Raw genomic sequence first — 23,212 nt, 5'->3', positions numbered from 1 at the left:
TTCAAATGGAGGAAGCGATTGTGACATGCGATGTATGGTCAGACCCGAAACCTTATCGAATGCGACTTAGAACCCATCGGGTCTGTAAACACATGTCGGATCGGAAGTTTTAAAGTGTAGGGATCAAGTGATAGCTGATAGCTGATAGCGATAAGCACTGATCGGAGATCGAGCAGATTGGTAGTTGGAGATTGGAGGAGGAGTAGCACAGCGGAAGGTTTATATGGAGGGGCAGACCTGACAATAAATATAAGTGTGGACGTATAAATTCTGAGTTCCAATATATGGTTCGGAGAGGAATTTTAGTGTATTTCCTTCTTTTCATATTAAAAGGTGGTTTAATTGTTCCAATAGCCACATATCGGAATTAGAGGTGTGACAGAGCATATATGTGATAAGACTGTTGGTAACTGTGGTGGTCGATTGCGATAGAGGTAATTATCAATAACTCTGCAAGGCTTATGAAAGGCGGAAAAGGTAACTCTTTACGTGTTTGGGGTTATTTCCTTTGTAAATGGTTTACAAAGGATTAAAGCACCGATAGAAGGGTTTTATGGTTTAGTCTAGTTATAACCCAAAGTTTAAAAGTGGTTTTTGTTTATATATGTGGTTAAAGGGTTTTATAAAGGTTTTAGAAGGGTGTATGTGTCCCGATAGTAATGATTGGAAGGATTTATGGAAAGACTTTAATAAAAGGGTTAATGAAGGCTTGGGAGTTGATTTAATTCCCGATAGTGAAAGAATATGAAGGGTTAGACTATGTGCTAATAGATGAATGTTCCCACATGAGTTTTAACTAATGGGGGCCTTAACCATATAATGTATTGAGGATTTAGCTTGGCAGAGATTTAACAATTCCTGGGATGAATGTGATTATGCATTGCACATGCATACTGTGGGTAAAGCAGGGGTAACCCGACATCATTATTCCCTTACGTTTATAATATCCAGCATGGTAAATCATTGTCAATCATAGCCAACCATGGTCAACCATGCTTGAATGTCACATTGTCACAATGATTTTCTAATCATGAAAATAAATAATGTTTATTTTAGTGTTTGTAATAATTATATTTGGGTTTACGAATGTTGGGTTTATAATATTAGTCTCTTGGGTTTAATATTATTCCCTTGGGTTCACAATCCCTTAGGGTTTTAGTATTAATCACTTGGGTTTATTATTCATTTCGGTTTATAATATCAATCCCTTGGGTTTATTATTACCTCATGTTTATAATATCAATCATGGTCAACCATGGTTGAATGTCACATTGTGACAAGGATTCTCTCACCATGAAAATAAACCATGTTTATTTTAGTCTTTCTAATATTTATATTAGGGTCTACAAATGTTGGGTTTATAATATTAGTCGCTTGGGTTTAACATTATTTCCTTCGATTCATAATCCCTTGGGGTTTTAGTATTAATCCTTTGGATTTATTATTAACTTGGGTTTATAATATCAATCATCGTCATCTTTATGTTTCTCTTGTGTTTGTAATATCAATTCCTTGTACTTCTTGATCCCTTAAGTTTTTAATATATATGCGTTGGGTTCACTAATTCCTTATGTTTATAATATTAAAGAGTTGGGTTTATTAGTTCCTTGGGTTTATAATATTAGTCATTTTTGTTTAATATTATTCTCGTTGGTTCTAATCCTTTGGGATGTTAGTATTAAACCCGTAGGTAATAATAAACAAAAGGGACTAATATTATAAACCCAATGTATACAAACCCTAAAATAAATATTAAAAATACTAAAGCCTAAGCCTAATAATAATAATAATAGTAATAATAATTAATAACACTAATATTATTATGAGTTTATATTACTATAATAAAATTCATATAATAATCATAAATATATAATTATATAAAAATATAGTTGCTATTATTTGTATAGTTATTAATTATCATAAATAATAATTCATTGGTCTTTATTGTTCTTATTATAATAATATATTATAATAATATTGATTATATTATTATGATAATAGGGTAATTATATTTGTGTATTATTATAATATTATAATCAAATATTATTATTATACAATATAATTGTTATTATTTTTTTTTATAATGTTATATTATTACATTATTTAAATAATATAATGTTATTATGGGATATTCCTATTATTAATTAATATATATTAGGAGTTTATGTAATTATTATAATATTAATATAATATTTATACAACAATATATATAAATAATGTGGTTGTTAATATTTGTATAGTTATTAATAATCCTATATAGTTATTTAAATAGCTATTAATAATCTTAAATACCCATAATAATTATTAATGTGGTTGTATATATGATTGATATACACCTATCCATGTATATCAACCATATTGGTAAATATGGTTGTGCTAGTATATTATTCTTTTTCAGATGAAAAAGCATTATATTCAATCATGAAAGTATTGACATTACATTTTTTAGATATAGTAACTGCATAGAACTAATATAAGAAACTAGTCTATCAACAATTCAAAAAATACTGGATAGAACTAATATAAAAGACCAGGCTATCAACCATTCAAAAAATACTGAACAGTTCACATGTTTTTCTACAATTTTCCTTTTCAAAAAATACTTATTCACATTTTATTAAAAAATATAAATTGAATAAATATCTTTAGACATTACATTTTTTCTTTCAATCACTTATATACCCATTATAAACACATTTTATTTTTATTTTTTAAAACGAAACTGGTAAATATATTATACTAGTAATGGGTAGATTTTGAATTGAATCAGTATCCTTACATTGCATTCCGAGATTTGATCAATGATATAGACATCAATACATAATCAAAAAGCCCATCACGGGCACTTCCATTCATGCTTGTATGTAAAACTTTATACATATAAATCCAATAGAAAATCTCAAAAATTAACCAACACCTATAAGGCAACATGAGACAAAATTAGAAGTTGCAGTAACCAACATAGAAATCCATCCTTGATTTCTGTTGCTTGGGAGGCCATCTTCATGAGGGCGACGAGGCTTCTGATGTGTAGAAGGAGCAGTAGATGCACTGCCACCCAAGCTCATATAAAAACTACCAAAGATGATATTTTCCAGCATTGCCACTCGAGCATCAAGGGAATAAATTCCCTCACAAAGCTTATTCTAGGATAGCTCCATGTCGCTAAGGTGGCCTAGGAGCTTTCCTTCTGGGAGAGGATTGAAGAATTAATGTTTCCTCTCCGCCATGTCGTCCTACCTTTGATGGGCTTCCAACAGGGATTTAGCAGCGTATAATATTCTATCAAGAACATAACCAACCATATCTAGTGTCGGAGTCTAACAGGGCTCAGCCATATCTAATAACACCCACAGAGTAGTAGGGAATATACCAGCCAAATTAAACCACTCACTACAAAGGTACAATATCCCGTAGAGGCCTGAGATAGCCCAAGAAACCATAATATAATCCCGACAGAGGCTTTTCCGCGAGCTGGAAAAAAACAAATAATCCACAACTAATCCAGGATCTTCAGAAGGGTGGTGAGAAGACTGGTGATCAGGAATACATGTTTGCGATAATAACTTCATCCATAGAGCCCACCAACTCATACCAAAGAAAACTAGGAACAGACCCGGATAGAGAAAATTTATGCAGGCCAGCTACTTGTTATGGAGGTGCTGCCACCACAAAAGGAATTTAAATTCTTGTGGTCAAAGAGTGTGTGACATTCATTGCACCAAGCCCATCAACGTCAATATATGCACCCGTAAGTGACCTCCATGTGATGCGCACAATTTTAGATCAAGGAGAAATGAATATGTACGCCTAGTCGTCATTCATACAAATGTAGTTTTTACCATCATTAAGGAATGTGAAATTTTTTTGATATACCTAGATTTATCTCTATATTATCTTGGCCTAAAAAGATGGTTTTTTGGCCAACTTATGTGCCACTGTAGTTAAGTGTCTGTAGAAATATATAAAATCCAAAGTGCTCAAAGTGAGGGACTAATAATGAGATTTTTTAGAGAATGGAAGAACCACCAAAACACAATCTTTTTGTTACTTTAATAACTTGTTTGATGGGAAGTAGTGAATCACCACAAATTATCAACTTTAATTTTTTTTTAGAAATAGCAAATTCTAAATCTTTCCCTAAACTAAAAACGCAACCTAATTATTAGTCGTTGAACCAAGGCCATGTAAATTGGAACACAACTTCTTCATCAAAGCTAAATAAGACCCTTCCGCTCCTGTCTCCCCGATCAGAAACACATTTTACTGAAAAGGATAAATGATGTTATTATCTTGAGGCATTACATTATTTGATTTGATTACTTACATACCCACCTATCATGTGAACGTTGATGTTACTAATTATTCTTACACTATACACTAGATCTCAAAAAGTTCTTTCATCTATGAGATATAAGGTTTTAAATTAGGTTTTTAAATTTAATTATTTATCGTGAAAATTGTTTAATTTTGAGTTCAGATGATTTAGTATTAATTTCAAAATATTTACTTTAATTTATTTTAGAAATATATAAACAGTTTATATAAAAATATTTTATGTAAAGTGGATATTCAAAAAATTTTGAAATTCTTTCTTATTATTAATATTTTTAAAAAATTGAGAAAAATTGATCTCAATTAACTACAAACATAATATATAATATATTATATATATATATATGTTTAAATTTAATTTATGTATTAATTGTACTCTAGAATAGGCAACACTATAGCTTCTAATTTTTTGTTTTGAAATAATCTATATATATATATAGATATATATCCTTGCAAAGGACTATAGAATAATAACTACAGAGCTTATCTCCAAGCGAGTATAGCATGGTATACAAAACCAAAATATAAAAGAAAGAAAATAAGGGAAAAATTGCTGACTAAAGCGAAATCGGATTGTAGCTTTCTCGAAGAATATAAATAGAGAGTCAAAGAGTTGTTCTATTAAAGATTGTTTAAATTGGTTGGAAGGAAAATGTTTTAGATGATTGAAGAGGTTAATGAAATGACTTTAGAATTTGAGCGTGTAAACTTTTGTAGGTGTTTAGGTTGTATAACCTTCATTTTTTATATAACCTGGTTTTCTCTCACGGTATTTATCAATTACCAAATTGTATAAATGAAAACACATTTTCTTTCATTCACTCATTTTATTTAAAGAAACATAAATTAAATAAACGTAACTGTAAAACCTAATCAAAGAGAATGATGTAAAATATATGAACAAGAGTAATCAAAGAGGAGAAAGAAAGGAGATAAGGGAAAATCTGCTCGAAACCGGAATGTAGCATTCCTAAAACAATACACATAACAAGTCAAAGAGTGTTGTTTAAGCTATGGAATTAGGAAAACAAAATAATATGGTTACTTAGGAACATGGAGTTACGTTTGAGTATTGAGCCAGAATTTTAAAAGTTAGTGCAAGGCAAAATCTGTCGACATTATATGTGGAATATGATTCCCAGGTTTATTTGTTTTATGTTTTATTTTTTATGTTGGAATTCAATTATTAATTTTTCGCGAGTTTTTTTCATTATTAAAGATGTATAGATAAGTTTATAGCTGAGTTATTAAGTTTAAATTCGAATTTGGATTTTTATGATAAAAATTAGAATGAAAAATTTTAATTGGAAAAAAAAAATGATATTAGATATTGATAGACTATCTTTTGTTAGTTATTTTCATAATTTATTTTGAATTTTGAATAATTTTTGTTAATTGTGAATAATATAACAATGTTACAAATAAAATTTATTTAAAAAAATTTACTACTCAACTTTTATCTTCAAAATTTCTCATTTTTCAAAACTAGTTGTAATATTTTTTTTTTAATTACACCATGGTTTCGAGAATTTGATGCAAACACAATGGTTATTTCAAGGATGCGAGTTTGGGTACACCTGCACAACCTCCCAATGCATCTTTGGAATCAACAAGTCCTTGCAGGAATCGGTACTACCATCAGGCATTATATCAAAATGGACACCCAAAGACGGGAGGAAAGAATCTACACATTTTACAAGAATTTGTGCGGAAGTAGATCTCAGTAGAGGTTTGCCAGATCGAATTCGACTAATTCTACTAAAGCATAAACAGAGGCGTTGGACACAGGTCTTAGATTATGAAAATACAACATTCAGATGTAGAACTTGCCCACAAATAGGACCTCTACAAAACACATTTCAAGAAGCCAAAAAAGATATTAGTAGGAAGAAGAAATCAAGGAAACAAGCCAAGGAATGGCAATTTCCTCTCCACCACTCACCGATGAGGAGGAAGAAGAGGATGTCGAACATGTCATACCCAACCAGAACAATAATATGAATAAAGAACTAGAAGCAGAGGATTTAAATCCACAAGGTCTCATGGACTCACAGCCGGTAAAGATACCAGAAACAATGGATATCAGCACATCCAAACGACATCACATATTAGACACACCAGCGGATCCAAACAACATCACATATCACACACCTCAGATTCTAATAAAGACAACCCCCAACCTATCGCTGACACTTCACTAGCACTTGTATCTACATTACCGACTCAATGAGAGTGGCGAAAGGTTGAGAAGAAAAAATGGCAAAAAGCATGACTTTTCCTCACTAGTACATTATTTTCTTGTTTTTCATGAACTTTGATCAACAGTGAACAACTGATGGAATGCATCTGCTACATGTAATTTTGTTTTAATTAATAAAATTACGATTTTTTCTTTGGAAAAATAATGGCGGCATAAATAAAATACGATCTTTCATAAAATTAAACCACTTCCACATATTCTTTTCTTTGCACTTTTTTAAATTTCCAAATTAAAATAAAAAAACATTTTTTTTTTAATTTTTTTTATTTCACTTGTACCTTCTATTTTTTTCCCTTCCTTTACTCTCATTTTGATTATTTCTTTGTATATGTCATCTTCTATATATTTATGTTCAGAGGGTGACGTTATAACGACTAACAATTCTTTGTATATGCCATACTCTATATATTTATGTTCAGAGGGCAACGTTATAACGGCTAACGAATACGAATTTGTTCAAATTGGGGGCAATTATTTGGCTATTTTTTTGCCTCAGTTAGAGCGAATTTGATAACTATGTATATGCCATACTCTCTATATTTATGTTCAGAGGGCAACGTTATAACGGCTAACCAATACGAATTGTTTCAAATTGAGAGCAATTATTTGGCTATTTTTTTGCCTCAGAGCGAATTTGATAACTATGATTTGCAGTATTTAAAAATATTTTAAGTAATCATTTAAATTATTTTTCTCTGTATTTGTGACATAATTTATTTAATGAAAATTTTACAAAAAATTTTGAACTATATATTAAAAAATTAAGTTAAATTGAAAAACATTTAATATTTAGTTTTCAAAATAATTTTTTTGGTGGGGTTTATGGACACCTTCGGTCAGCGCGCTACGTCTAGCGGGAAAATCTAGGGCGAAACGGTCCTCAGCCTATATGCAAGACCTAACCCTAAGAGCTTTCGGGAATTGACTCCGTGACCTCCCAAACTGCGAGGCCCTGACTTGACTGATTGAACTGACTCTTGGGACTTACAATTAAAATATGCTTATAATAATATAATAAAATATTATATATCATAATATTAGAAGTTCAAATTCTAGTCATTTACCTATATTTGCGAAATAAATAGACACTTAATCACCTAAAAATTATAATGATAATAATCAGAGAAAACACGTACAAGAATGGGAACCAACCATTTATGACTTGACTACAAAAACCCACCTAGTTACAGATTAAAAAGCATTCAGGGCGTCAACTTCCTTCCCAAACAAGCGTGGTTGGTTTCCGAAAGAGAGCCGCGTTTGATCTGCTCGGACTATGGGCTACTCGTACGCGTCGTTCAAGCTATACGTTTTCTGCCCAAATTTATGGTATATAACACGCGCGTCTTCTCGCAATATGTTTGTAAATTGACTTGAAATGTGAAACGGCTTTTCCGGTGTGTTATTCTTCTAAATCTACACCCATCGATATAGGAAGCTAAAAGTTGGGCTACTCGTACGCGTTGTTCAATCTATACGTTTTCTGGCCAAATTTAAGGCATATAACACGCCCGTCTTCTCGCAATATGTTTGTAAATTGACGTGAAATTTGAAACGGGTTTTTCCAGTGTGTTATTCTTCGAAATCTACACCCATCGATATAGGAAGCTAAAAGTCCGAGACTTTATTCATATTTTTACGGGATGGTCGGCTGGGTAGTTTTTGAATTAAGCTAGCTTGTTTTGAGAAGTGAGTTTTTGGAAGATTTTCAAGTTTAACGAGGTTAAGGAGTTGCTCAGAAAGTTATGGAAATTCTGATTATATTTAGAGAGAACCTAGCAACGATTTTTGTAAATCCAAGTTATAGTTGTTAAACTACAAAATTTTAGGTGTCTTTCAGCGCCATCAAAAACACGATTGAAACACTACCTCTACAAGATTTTTTGAATTTTTTTTGCCTGGATTTGGGCCACTTTTGGATACCTCTGCCTGGTTAGATGACTCCATTTTCTTATGGTAGAATCAAATAAGGATTTATTGAAATCAGTATCGATTTATTTTAAATATAGATTTAATATGAGGCCAAAGATCAAATGTATTCACGTGTAAACTACTTATTTAGAGTACAAAATACAACGTGTTATCTTTCATTGTTTAGATAGTATTTTTAAATGTCCAATAAAATATATATAGGTCCAAATAAAAATTTTAACCACAAAAACTTAATATTATATATATATATATATATATATATATATGAAGTTGAATAAATTAGTTAATATACACTTTCAATAGTTTATTTAAATCTCTTGTTGAATTATTTTTTAAAAATATAAGATTTAAACATGTGTGACACATATTTTTGAGGCAAAAAGATCATTGTACAGCCCAGTCTGTAAAGCTCTTCTTCCAGTATCAAAATTAAATTGAAATTTTGCCCACTAAAATAAAAATTATGAAAAATCTAAAAAAAAAAAATAACTATGTGGTTTACTTCCAATTAATTTACAACATATTCATTTTTTTAATTATATCTCACTTTTAATTTTATTTTAAAGCTACATGGATGGACCTACAAACTTACACATCTCTTCTACAAACTTACACATCCCTTTATACTGGGCTGTAGAATGAGCCTCTCGGCTCAATCACAAGTTTGACAAGTGAACTTGGAAATCACAAGTTTGACGGGAAATCTTGACAATCCAAGTACCCCAAGAGTTTTGACAATGTTGAATCCATATATACACAATCCAAAAACCAGTTTACACCATAAAAATTTAGCAAAAAAATAAAAAAACCAATTTAAACCACACAAATCAAAATTTATCCACTAATATTTTTGGCCAGGCAAAAACTCCAAAAAGTTTGGTTAAAAACTAATTTTCACGGGATAGTTGGCTCGGATGTTTTCCAGGTAAGTGTGTCGTCAGAGGATTTATTCATATTTCCGCGAGTGTTCCGCTCGGCCGTTTTTGAAGTGTGTATGTCGTCATAGGCTTTGTTCATACTTTCACGGGATGATCGGCTCGGCCGTTTTCTAACCGTGTTCCAGAAAGGACTGTTGAGAATTTCTAGTGATTTCAAACACAAAAGAAATTTGCACAGAGAACAACACTCTATTTTTTTGATACAGGATCTTAATCATAAAAAAAAAACTGTTACAAAATAGTCTTCCTCTTCAGAGGGATTACAACAAGAACACTTCAATTCCAGAAACTAATTTCACTATCTCAGCACTGTTGTGCATTTTTGAAATTACAAAACTCACTATATATTTACACTGCTATGTCTGCATTTTTTATAGTGCATTGCATTTTCTTCTTTTTACAGTGGAGGAAGGGGTCATAACTTATCTACCAACCGCGTTAACTTCGTTGATGGGATATTTTGCTGTATTTCTTGAGTCGATTGTGTAGAAACCCATAATCTCTTTAATGCACCTACACGTGGTGCATCCTTCTTGTTCTCGGCCATGCTGTTTATTGAATGCTGTAGCTGAGCATTCAATGTCCAAGCGCTAGATGTGATCTTCCTCTTCCTTTGGGAACACAAATAAGTAAATGGCGAAAGGACAGTAATGGCGGTGGCGTGTTCAAGGAAGAGCAAATATGGGCCGTCAGATCAGAACGTATGGATGGCTGAGATCAACTTGGCAGAAGGCACGATCTGCGATTTCATCGCAACATCATGTCGGGGACAAACAAACAGAAAACACTGGAGGATGCGATCTGCGATCTGCAACGTGATCGCATCGCAAATATCGCAACGCAGACAACACAGGGACGCAGCGAAGGGTGACAAGAGAATGTGCGATATGCAATCTACGATGTGATCGTATCACAGGAAACTCAAATGGAGGTTTTCCGGAAACAGAGTGTTGCGATCCCTGTCACTCTATGGCAGTTGAAATTATCATTCCAACACTCCCCTTTAATTTTAACTACTGGGTTTTTCTGCATACCCAAGCATTTCCTGAAATGATCAAAACTTTTCTTTCCCAATGGTTTTGTCAAGATGTCAGCTAACTGTTCCTCTGTTCTGCAGTGCTGCAAAACAATCTCAGCATTGTTAACCAATTCACGTATGAAGTGAAATTTGGTGTCTATGTGCTTTGTCCTTTTGTGAAAAACAGAGATTTTAGACAATGCTATTGCCGAGCTATTGTCACAGTAAATGGTTGTGCCATTTTCTTGTTCATGACACAAATCTCTGAGAACTCTTCTCAGCCACATTGCTTGGCATGCTGCTGTTGTTGCTGCCACATATTCTACCTCTGCTGTTGACAAAGACACAACTGGTTGCTTCTTGGAAGCCCATGAGATGGCTCCCGATTTCATATGCAACACATATCCCGATGTGCTTTTCCTATCATCAACACTTCTAGCCCAATCACTGTCAGTGTAACCTGTCAACATGAAACTTTCAAAAGAGGAGTATAAAATACCAAACCCCTTCGTTCCATTCACATAACTTAGAATCCTATTGGTTGCCTGCCAATGAGTCTCTTTCGGTCTTTCCATAAATCTGGAGATTAAACTCACAACGTGCATAATGTCCGACCTAGTTGCAGTTAAGTACATAAGGCTGCCAACTATGCTTTTGTACAATTTTGGATTAAAATCCTTGCTACTGTCTTCTTTGGTCAATTTCAACCCCATTACAGTTGGAGTCACAGCTGCCTTGCTGTTCTGCATGTTAAATCTCTTCAACACTGCTTCTACATATTTAACTTGAGAAATGAAAACACCATTTTCACTTTGGTCTACTTCAATTCCAAGAAAATATCTTAAGAAGCCCAAGTCAGTCATTTCAAATTCACTTTTCATGACTGCTTTAAAATCAGCAATGAGAGAAGCATCATTTTTTCTCATTGCTAGTAAAAATCAAATCATCTACATATAAAACAACAATAAGAATCTTACCGTCATTCTCCTTTATGTAGAGTGTGGGTTCACCATCACACTTATCAAACCCATTCTCAGTCAGATAAGCATCTATTCTGTTGTACCATGCTCTTGGAGCTTGCTTCAGCTCATAAAGAGCCTTCTTCAGTTTGCAGACTTTATGCTCTTGGCCTTCAACTTCATAGCTTGGAGGTTGTTCAACATAAACCTCTTCTTTTAACACTCCATTCAGGAATGCCGATTTAACATCCATCTAATAAATCTTCCATTTATGTTGTGCCGCAATAGACAACATTGTTCTGACTGTTTCCATCCTTGCTACTGGTGCAAAGGTTTCATCATAGTCTTTGCCTTGTCGCTGCTTGTAGCATTTCACAACAAGTCTTACTTTGTGCCTGTCAATCTTGCCTTCAGCGTTGCTTTTGGTCTTACAGACCCACTTAACTCCAATGGCATCTTTGCCTTCAGGGAGGTCCACTAACTCCCATGTTTTACTCTTCTCAATTGTACCAATTTCTTCATTCATTGCTTCAATCCATTTATCTTCATTTACAGCATCTTCAAAATGAACTGGGTCATCAGCATGACAATACAAAGCGAATAATGAATTCAAACCAGTATTGTTACTTACCTCTCCTTGTTCATAAATCTCATTCAGATTTCTGAATCTTGGTCTTCTTGGTGTGCTTGGAATTCCATCCGAACTTGAGGGTATTTCTGATCCCTGTGATGTGCTTGAAGAAGCACCTCCTTGGCTTCTCAAGGCTGTTCGAATTCTAGCTTGTGGTGTGGTTTGTTGTACTTGCCGTGGTGTAGGAGGAACCACCGAGGAAGGATTATTTACTGCTGTCCCTTCCTCTTCTTCTTCGTGAGACACAATTGTCTTCACATTCACTTTTTTCTCTAAGCTTCCATCCCAAGCTTCATCTTCAATGAACTGTACATCTCTGCTTACTATCAATTTCTTGGTGGATGGATTATAAAGTTTATATGCTTTTGACTCATCAGAATAGCTAATAAAGACACACTTCTCCCCCTTACTGCCAAGCTTCTTCCTCAGCTGATCCAATACATGTGCATATGCTACACAACCGAATACTCTCATGTGAGTGACAGTTTGCTTTTGACCACTCCATGCTTCTTCTGGTATTTTGTTCATGACAGCTTTAGTTGGGCATCTATTCAAGATGTAAACTGCGCAAGTGACAGCTTCTGCCCAATACTCGTGCGGCAAGTGTTTTTCCTTCAGCATCTTTCTGACCATGTCAAGAATGGTCCTATTCTTCCTTTCGGCAACACCGTTTTGTTGAGGTGTATACCTCGCGGTGAACTGCTTTTGTATGCCATTCTCTCTGCAAAATGGCAGAAAGTCTTTGGAGATGTACTATCCTCCTCTATCTGTTCTGAGCACTTTGATATAATGCCCACACTGCTTCTCAACAAGAGTTTTGAAGTGGCGGAATTTCTCAAACACTTCACTCTTCTGTTTCAACATATACACCCATGTCTTTCTGGTGTAATCATCAATGAAAGTTAAAACATATTTATTTTTGGCAAATGATGGTATTTGCATCGCTCCAAACACATCAGAGTGAACAATTTCCAAGGGTGTTTTTTTCCCTTATACTCTTTCCTATTGGTAAGCTTTCTTTGTGTTGCTTGCCCAAGATGCAGCCTTCACAAAGGCTGTCCGGTTTTTCGATCAATGGCAATCCCTTTACCATTCCCTTTCTGTGCAACAGATTCAAGCCTCCGAAATGGAGATGTCCAAATCTCAAGTGCCACAACCAATTCTCATCTTTCACTTGTTCCTTAAAGACTTCTTGTGTTATAGCTGCAATAGTTCTTCCTTCCTTCAAAGCTCCCCTGAGTTTGAGAGGAAACATTCTATTTCTGGTCATCTGCACCTGTGCAATGATGTTTTTACTTGGAGGTATGTCTCTGATTGTACACATATCATCTTTGAAGAACACATTGTAACCTTTGTTAATGAGCTGTCCAATGCTCAAAAGATTACATTTCAGACCAGGGACATAGTACACCTCTGGCACAATCATCTGTTCTCCATTTCTTGCTCGGATAGTGACTCTGCCTTTACCCTTGACAGATATCTTACTATCAGTTCCTGTTGTTACCTCAGATTTCACATTTTCATCCAGATTGGTAAACATTGCAATATTTCCAGTCATGTGATTACTACAACCTGAGTTTAAGAACCAAAAATCTTTTTGTTTGTCTTGTGCAATATTACATGTTAACAGCACAATCTTTGGATTCTTATCTTCTTCATTTGCAAAATTAGCATTCTGCCTATTATTCATGTCATTTTGTTTTTTTTTACATTCATTAGCGTAGTGCCCATATTTCTTACAATAGTGACATTGGATTTGGGATTTGTCATACCTTTGTCTATGAGCTTGTTGTTTGCTTGAACCTTCATCTTGGTTCTGATTGCAGCTCCTTCCGCTTGTGCTTGCAGGATTATTTCTGCCTTTGTTTTGGCTTCTTCCACGACTTCTGTTTTTTGCTCTGCCTCGACCTTTTCTTTGGCCAAAAGACATCTGAGTCTTGAATGCTTGCTCAAAAGAGGAATTTGTTCCTCTACTCAGTCTGTGTTCATGAGACATAAGAGAAGCACTCAGTTCATCTACTATGAACTGTGAGAGATCCTTTGTTTCTTCTATTGCTACCACAATAGCTTCAAACCTTGAGGGTAAACTTCTCAAAATCTTCTCTACAATCCTTCTTTCTTCAAGAATCTCACCATGAGATCTTATCTGAGTTATCAACCCAATAACCTGAGTGAAGAATGAATCTATTGTATCAGATTCTTTCATGCTGAGTGTTTCAAAGTCTCTCCTCAACATCTGCAACTTTGCAGTCTTCACATTCTCCATGCCTTGATAGGCAGTTTTGAGAATATCCCATGCCTCCTTGGATTTTGTTGCTATTGCAATCCGTGGAAAAACACTTTCATGTACTGATTGGAAGAAAAAAAGGAGGTCTTTAGCATTCTTCTTCCTGTCGCTCTTCAACTGGTCCCTTTCTGCTATTGTTAAAGCAGCCAACGAGGTTGCATCTGCAGGTTCAGCATAGCCAGTTTCAACCAGCTCCCATATTCCTTGAGAAGCAAACAATGATTTCATTGTTATGGACCAATAACTGTAATTTTTCCCATTTAATTGTGGCAGTTGGGAATTTGTCAAACCAGTTCCAACATCTGCCATCTTAACCTGTATAAGTAAAGAAGAGATACTGACTGTATAAATAAAAACAAGCAAAAAACTTTCTCTGCTCGATAAGCTTCTTACAGCTCCTAAAGCGAAAAACAAACTTTGTTTTTGACTCACTGAGTGCCTAGACTAGCTCTGATACCATGTTGAGAATTTCTAGTGATTTCAAAAACAAAAGAAATTTGCACAGAGAACAACACTCTGTTTTTTTGATACAGGATCTTAATCAAAAAAAAAAACTGTTACAAAATAGTCTTCCTCTTGAGAGGGATTACAACAGGAATGCTTCAGTTCCAGAAACTAATTTCACTATCTCAGCACTGCTGTGCGTTTTTGAAATTACAAAACTCACTATATACTTTTACACTGCTGTGTCTGCGTTTTTTATAGTGCATTACATTTTCTTCTTTTTACAGTGCAGGAAGGGGTCATAACTTATCTACCAACCGTGTTAACTTCGCTGATGGGATCTTTTGCTGTATTTCTTGAGTCGGTTGTGTAGAAATCCATAATCTCTTTAATGCACCTGCACGTGGCGCGTCCTTCTTGTTCTCGGCCATGCTGTTTATTAAATGCTGTAGCTGAGCATTCAATGTCCAGGAGCTGGATCTGATCTTCCTCCTCCTTTGGGAACACAAATAAGTAAATGGTGAAAGGACAGTAATGGCGGTGGCGTGTTCAAGGAAGAGCAAATATGGGCTGTTGGATCAGAACGTATGGACGGCTGAGATCAACTTGGCAGAAGGCACGATCTGCGATTTCATCGCAACATCACGTCGGGTGCGATCTGCGATCTACGACGTGATCGCATCGCAGACAACATAGGGACGCAGCGAAGGGTGACAAGAGAATGTGCGATATGCGATCTAAGAAACTCAAATGGAGGTTTTCCGGAAACAGAATGCTACGATCACTATTGCTCTACGGCATTTGAAATTATCATTCCAACAAGGAGCCCATTCCGTCTGTCTATTTTATCTAGTTATTTTGTCCATAGCGTTTAAGTTGTACATACATTTTAAAATTTGAGTTCTATGAGCGTAGTGGTGTCTTCATCAATAATAGTGTAAAACTGAATTACTAGTAATTTTTTTAGTTAGATTATAGATTCATAACATTATCTAAAATCATTTTTCATATTCTATATTTATGTATGCATTTTAGATTAATAGAAGTGGCGGTGAGCTATATTCCTTAAAGGTTGGCGTGTGAAAAAAAGTATTACGTTATGGTGGACAAAGGTGCCAACAAGGTTCAGGCTATAATTGACGTGGAAGTTTTCTGGCTCCTTTACTCCATAGATGTCATTGAGGTTATGCATGACAAACTTAAAGATTCTTGACGTTCAAATTCCATATTATGTAAGAAGTGGCCAAATCAAGAACCTCTCGCGAAAGGGAGATTTATTAGGAGGTCTCGAGGCTAATTTTTGCCATGGCAATCTAAAAGGTTTCAAAGATCGCTAGCCTCAAGAAAATAGGCCACCTTTGGCCACCTTTATCCCGATTGCAGATTTGAATAACCTATTTATGTTACCGTTTGGTCGTGTCACATACATTATGGGAATTGTTGTCCGAAAGTTTTATGTCTGACATAAGTGATGGTCCCCGCACAGGGGAGCTCGAGCCATGGAATTAAATTCAAGATACCCGGCCAAACCAACAAATGCACAGTGAAATGGTTGATGTATTTGGAATTATGCATAATTCAGGCATGGGGTGTAGTCATTAATCATTTTATATAAATTATATGGGAGTGTCAATGAGGCAGAGGAATTCCAAAATGACTGCAATTTAGGTAAAAAGATTTCAAAAAATCATGCAGTTAGCAGTGTTTGAATCATATTTTTTATGTTGGAAATGGATTCAGCACCATCAAAAACCTCTAAGCCACCCAAAATATTGAAGATTGACAGCTATAACTGGGATTTTAAAAAAATATGGCTGGATTTTATCAAAATATGACTAGAATTTCCATGATTTTTAAGGCAAAATAACAGTGTGGTTAGACTATGGCAATTAGTAAAATCACACCCAAAATTGATGAGGTTGGCAGCAAACTTTATTTTAATTTAAATGTTTTCACTCAATTATGTTACTGATATTAAATTAGGGTTTTTTAATTATTTTGTTTAATGTTTGAAATTTTTATTTTTAAATTTAAAAACAAAATTATTAATATTAACATTATTTAAAAATTTCACTGTAATTAATATTGTGATGGCCATTAATTTTTCTTTAAAAATATATATTTAAAAAAATTAGAAAATTTATTTTAAAAATAATTATATTAAAAATTATTAATTTACAAAGTTAATATTATTTTGTTAAAATTTAAAAAATATATTTAATACTCTAAAATATAGTCCCTTTTGAATGTGTATTCTATACTTTAGTTTAAGGAACTGTACTTTTTAGCCTATTCAATTTTGAGTTGACATGTTTCTCATTTAAAATTAAAATAAAATAGGTTTTAAATAAAAATAATCTCAAATATAATTAGAAACAAAAATGAATATATATATTTAATTAGTTTTAATTAGAAGCTTTATAAAATATTAATTATCTCACTCTCATTATGTTCATTAAATTATTGCTAAAAACAAAAATAATATATTTACTTGGTTAGTTTTAATTAAATGCATTATAAAATATCAATAATCATTTATCACATTATTATGTCCATTAGGTTTGTTGTTAAAAACAAAAATGAATATATCTATTTGGTTAGTTTTAATTAAAAGCATTATAAAATATCAATAATTATATTGCTCACTAAGTTTGTTGTTGACATTACAACCTAGAAGATGAAAAAAAAAAACTTCACTCTCAACCATAAATAAATATTTAGATATTAATGTGGAATAACATAATTTATATCAACTTTCAAAGATATATATATATCCAATGCACAAGGAAAAAAATAATTGAAAGTAAAAAAAAATGTGTAATTATTTCAATTCTTATTATAATATTAATAAGTTGCATAAAACAATAAATTGTATTTTAATTAAAATATTTCATTAAAAAATTTATTATATTTCAAAAAATGATATTTAATATAATGCACTGCATAAACCCCTCAATACTTAAAAAAAAAATTACTATTAAAACATTTTAAATATCTTACTCTCTCACTAATTTCTTTTTTGCTAATGCAAGAGTCGGACCTTCAAATTCATTAATCATCAAATAGAGTACATAAAATACAAATAATCCCGCATGGTCGTGGACCATGGAGAGACCCTATCAAAACCTGAAACCAGGATCAAAGCCCACTCCTCCCTCCCTACAACCATACCTTACATTTCACAAAGGAATGAAACAAGAATCAGGAAACAGACCCAAAAAGAACAAAAAGTGTCAATAAAATAAGGGTATCACATCCATCCGACTTCTTAACCCGCGGCACAATGGCCAGAGTGAAAAGTCTTTTGATGTCAAGGACACTCACATCCCGCCGAATCCTAACTTTCCCTTTTAATCTTAACCATTGAACTTGTCCATTCGATCCAATGACTATGGACCATTTCTCTATCTTAAGCATCTCGTTGTTTATCTCTAGGACCCACAGACATGCACGATCAATCCCAACCGTTAATTTGCTATGAATGATCCAATGATTGAGACTGATATCGCACCTGCCTACCTTCGCTCACGTTAGCATGCGATGAGGGTGGTATTCCTCCTGTCCCCACTGCCAAGTGGAGCACGCTGAATGGAATCGCTCCCAAAAAGGAAAAACCACTTCCCGCCTTTGAGGGCCGCGATCCCTGTAAAACTGCTCAGGTCGCGGTAGAGTGAGCCTACCTAAAAATCTTCGTGGTAAAGTGTGCCAACTGGAAAAACTTCGTGGTAAAGTGAGCCCATTGTTTACCACTAGGACCCACAAACATGCATGATCACTCCCAGCCGTTGATCTACTGTGAATGATCCAATGGTTGAGACTGATATTGCACCCGCATACCTTCGCACACGTCAGCGTGTGATGAGGGCGGTATTCCTCTCGTCCCCACTACCACGTGGAGCACACTGAATGGAATCACTCCCTAAAAGGAAATACCACTTCTCGCCTTTGAGCGCCACGATCCCCAGAAAACTGCTCAGGTCACGGTAAAGTGAACCAACTGGAAAAGCTTTTGGTTTCGCGGCCTTCGATGGTCTCCGGCTTTCGACCATTCATTGCATTAGTGCTCCTTGAGCTGATGTGCATGAAAGCATCTGCCATACTTCCAGTTAACCACAAAACCAAAACATCCTCGTTGTTGCTACTGGACCCTATAGTGAACATAATAAACTGGGATTCGCTTGTTGACCACTGTAAGCTGCTCTCAAAAGAGCCGAGTGAGAGCAAGCCTCTAAGCAAACAGTTGCTGGTTAGCTATGCCCGCCTCCATGGCTCTTTCATGGAACACTATCTTATCTCCATCTGCTTGGTTTTGACACACTCTTTTTAATCTATTTTGAGGGAGCTCTTGCCAGTCCATTGCCACTCTATTATCTGTGTAGATCACTCCTTGATTGGCCAACAAATCTGCCATTTTATTGGCCTTTCTATGCACATGTGCAAAACTGACTATTCTAAGGCTCTGTAGGTGACTGTGAATCCGTTGAAGGACTTGGATTAGCCTCCAGTTTCTTAAGTTCTATTTCAGTTTCATTCCCCGGCTTATTCTCTTGACCGAATTAATGATTAACTTGAAATTAGCTTCAATGGTCGTATTTTGGTGGTTTTCCTGAACCAGGAACTCTAGACATTGCTCCATGGCCATCAGCTCCACCATGTTGTTGGTTTCTTTGCCTAAATGACCATGGAAGATAAATAGAATCCTTCCATTATCATCCCTTAACACCCCTCCATGGCCGGCCGTGCCCGGATTACCTTTAGAAGCACCATCAATGTTGAATTTCAGAAAACCCTTAGGGGGATGCCAGAAATCTAGCTCAGGATCCAGAATTGAAGCTTTCCTTACTAAGCCTTGAGGAACAAGCCCCTGCAGCTCTAGCTTATAGAGAATCCTCCATTCTGTAGCAGAAGGGGGTTTCGTAGGGAGATTTCGGACAACAGTGCCAACAGTTTCCTTAATCTGTTTTAGGATCAGATCATAGAGATACTGGGGAGATTTCTTAGCATTCTTGAAGATTATATTGTTCCTTTCTTTCCAGACATTCCAAATAATGAAGCTTGGTGTTAGAGCCCAAGCTGAACTCAAAACTTCATTATCCAAAAAGTTCTTTCTCCAATTGGTGAGGGTATTGAAAATACTTCCAATGTCTCTATCAGATTCTTGGAAGATAGAGGTGAAAGAATCCCATAATCTGGAAGTAAAAATGTTGTTGTTGAGAAGGTGCTCCATTATCTCCTCTTGAACTTCATAAAGCTGGCATTTGGAAGGTCCCAGGACACCTCTTTTCCTAATGTTATCCCAGGTTAAAATTTTCCTATGTAGTACCAGCCACATAAAAATTTTAATTTTCATCCACCCTTGAAGTTTCCATAGGTTTTGCCAAATCCTATCTGGAGCTTGGGAATCTAGTTCAAGGAGTATGAGTTTAGCCTCCTTGAGATTATAAGTCCCTTCATTATTATTGCCCCACCTAAGCTAGTCATGCCCCCTTGAAACTAGAATTTTCCTTTGTTCTAACATCTTCATTAGTCTCTCAGCCTTGGCTTTTAGGGGACTGTCATTTCTGAGATCAAGTTTCCTCCAGTTTCTCCATTTTCCTAAACTGTTGTTTTGATCCCAAAAAACCTTAACTTTGGTGAGCTCCTTGGTGTCTATCTCTTCTTTGAGGTCCTCCAAATCATCCTTTAACAAAATAGGTTCTTTTTTCCATCTATCCTCCAGAATAAGGCTAAGTCTCCCTCTCTAATTTCCGAGAAGTTGTGATCTTGATTTATGCTTCTGTTTTCCCAGGCTTTTTTCCAAATATATGATCCTCTTATATTACCAACCATCCTTATGTGGTCATTATCTAGCCAAGAGCTTGCATATTTTTCTTTCCAAAGGATAGCCGAATGTGCTTCTAGTTCTTTGATCCATCGTCACCATAATTTTTCCCCTAAAACCTTGCTCAGAATCTCAGGATCATCCAATCCAAGACCCCCATGGTTTCTGGGTTTATAGATTTTTTCCCAGGAAACTAAGGCCCATTTCTTCTTATCTTCCCCCTTGCCCCATAGAAAGTCTCTTTGTATGTTTCTCATTTCGTGCAGGATTCCTTTAGGAGTAGGGGTAGCTGAAAGCATAAAGACTAGGATTGATTGTAGTACGACATTTGTGAGGACCAACCTACCAACCAATTTTAGAGATCTCATTGTCCATTTCCTCGTTTTGTCTTCTAATTTATTAATTATCGGCTCCCAAATGCTCTTGTGTAATGGTTTAGCCGTTAGAGGAACTCCCAGATAATTTGAGGGGAGAGAATCCCTTTGAAAGCCCAGAATTCTAGATATGTTCCTCTGAATAGCAATGTTAGTATTGAAGAAAAATATTTTGGATTTGGAAAGATTTACTTCCATACCTGAAGCCATGGAAAAGTCACTGAGGATTTTTTTATACGCAAGTGCTTCTTTGACTGTAGGGATTCCTTGCAGCATGGTGTCATCCACAAATTGTTGATGAGTCAAGGCCTGTCCATTGTCAAAGAGTTGAAGACCCTTGATTTTACCAACTTCTTTTGCATTCTTGATAGACCTTCCTAGTCCTTCCATCATGAGGATGAAGAGGAAGGGTGAGAGAGGTTCACCCTGCCTAAGGCCTCTGGAAGGAATAAAATTCTTCGAAGGAGAACCATTGATCATAATTGAGAAACTAGAAGAAGTGACCAAAGCCATGATCCATATTACCGAGTTGTGGTCGAACCCGAAAGCTGTAAGAACTTTCCTGATATAGATCTAGTTCAGCTTATCATAAGCTTTGGCTATGTCCAGTTGCATGATCATTCCAGCCTTTCTTTTGCTAGTAAGATAATGCACCACTTCATGTGCTTGAATAATGTTATTAAGAATTTGCCTTCCTTCCACATATCTAGATTGTGCCCCCGAGACTAGTGAAGGAAGGAGGGGTTTGAGTCTATTAGCAACAACTTTAGATATTATCTTGTACACCACGTTGCACAAAGATATAGGTCCAAACCTATCAGGGGTTTGAGCCAATTCCTGTTTAGGGATCAGGGCTATAAAAGTGGTGTTCAGAGCCTTCAAAATGGTTTTGTTTGTTTTGGAATGCTTAACCACCTGTAGAATGTCATGTTTGATAATATTCCAGCAAGCTTTGAAGAAGTCAACATTGAAACCATTTGAGCCTAGCGCCTTCCCATTCTGTATTTCTTTGATTACTCCACTAACTTCCTCTTTAGTCACTAGCCTATAAATATTGGCATTATCCTCTCTGGAAACCATCCTGGGTATATGCTTAGTGAAGTCTTGGATGTGGAGTTCTCTATCATAACAGGTTTCCTTTGCTATGTTTTGAAAGTGCTGGACTAGAACTGCATCTATTTCTTCATGAAAATTGAGAAGATTTCCTCTTTCATCCTTGATCAAAGAAATTTTGTTATGAGCTATGTTTGCTATGGTGGATTTGTGGAAAAATTTGTATTACGTTCACCTTCTTTTAGCCACTAAACTCTAGATTTTTGTCTCCAAAATATTTCCTCCTGTTTGCATAAATTCTCCCAGTTTTGATGATATTTGGTGGCTTGATCACTTTTGGATTTTTCATGTCCCTCTGCAATAAGGGCTTGGTTGAGTTCCTGCATTTTACCTTCAATAATTTTTTCTCTTCAAATATGTTACCAAATTCATTCTTGTTCCATTCTTTAAGCCGGAGCTTGATGTGTTTTAGACTTTTCGGAAGAAGGAACAGTTGGTGCCTTTAATGTTTAAATCTTTTGACCACCATTTGGCTATGTTGCTGATGAAGTTTGGGTGGGTAAGCCAGATGTTCTCAAATCGAAAAGGTCTGTTCCTAGGGGTGCCAATGCCCTGAACCTCTAGTTGTACCAGCTAGTGATCTGAGCCTCCAAAGGGGAGCATACTTGCTACCATTTCCTTGTCATTGAACATAAGATCCTCTGAGATTATGAATCTGTCTAATTTAGAGGCCACCTGAGACTCTCCTCCTCTTTTATTGTTCCAAGTAAAGATTCCATTACTCGTTACAATGTCCACCAGCTTCATCTTATCAATAAAGGTTTGAAAAGCCAAAGAATCTTTTCCTAGAACTCTAGTTCCCCCTTTTTTTCTGTAAGTGATTTGATCGTGTTGAAATCACCTCCCAAGATCCAGGGTATTCCTGCATGTCTGTCTCTAAGATTCTCCAGAGAGTTTAGAAGCCTGAGTTTGTCGTCCATTCTTTGAGGGCCATAAAAATTCGTTACAAGGTAGGTATCCTTGTCTCCCACAGGTTGAATGACTACAGATAAATAATCCCTAGATCCATATCCACACAGATCCCATTCAGATGTCGCAAATGTCACAAGCATGGACACCTATTTAGAGATTGCCCTCTCTATTTCCACACATATTCTGGC

The sequence above is a fragment of the Pinus tabuliformis genome, chromosome 7 (genome assembly GCF_031772625.1).
Source record: "Pinus tabuliformis cultivar Carrire ecotype Pingquan chromosome 7, CPIR1, whole genome shotgun sequence".
Taxonomy (NCBI): Eukaryota; Viridiplantae; Streptophyta; class Pinopsida; order Pinales; family Pinaceae; genus Pinus; species Pinus tabuliformis.
This window is presented reverse-complemented; position numbering follows the sequence as displayed.